Genomic DNA, 452 nt, shown 5'->3' with positions numbered 1-452 from the left:
ATCTTGAATAACGTTGATTTCCTATACAAAAGAATATTTCATTATAACTAAAAATAAATCCTTTTAAACCAATAACACATTTATAAAAACAACCTTTCAAAAGCCACTTTATTTCAAATACGCACTTTTTCAGTGACCCCATCGCACCCAACAAAAACATTATTTATAGAACAATAGAATATTGCACCACACTTGCACTGCCTTGACCCTATTTCTAAAAATAGAAGGCTCCTGATGTAGAACTCTCATAATGATACCTTTTAAAAAGCCACTTTATTTGAAATACGCACTTTTACAGTGACCCCATCGAACCCAACAAAAACGCGGACGTTTCCGCCCAAAATTTGAAAAAATGCCAGTCATCCACTTCTTTTGTTCAAAAATCCATTATTCGCTCCACTGAACCGGAAAACCCCATTATCCGCTCCACTGAACCGGAAAAACCAATTATA

The sequence above is a fragment of the Gigantopelta aegis genome, chromosome 13 (genome assembly GCF_016097555.1).
Source record: "Gigantopelta aegis isolate Gae_Host chromosome 13, Gae_host_genome, whole genome shotgun sequence".
Classification (NCBI taxonomy): Eukaryota; Metazoa; Mollusca; class Gastropoda; order Neomphalida; family Peltospiridae; genus Gigantopelta; species Gigantopelta aegis.
The sequence above is the reverse complement of the archived record's forward strand: the minus strand, read 5'-3'. Positions refer to the sequence as shown.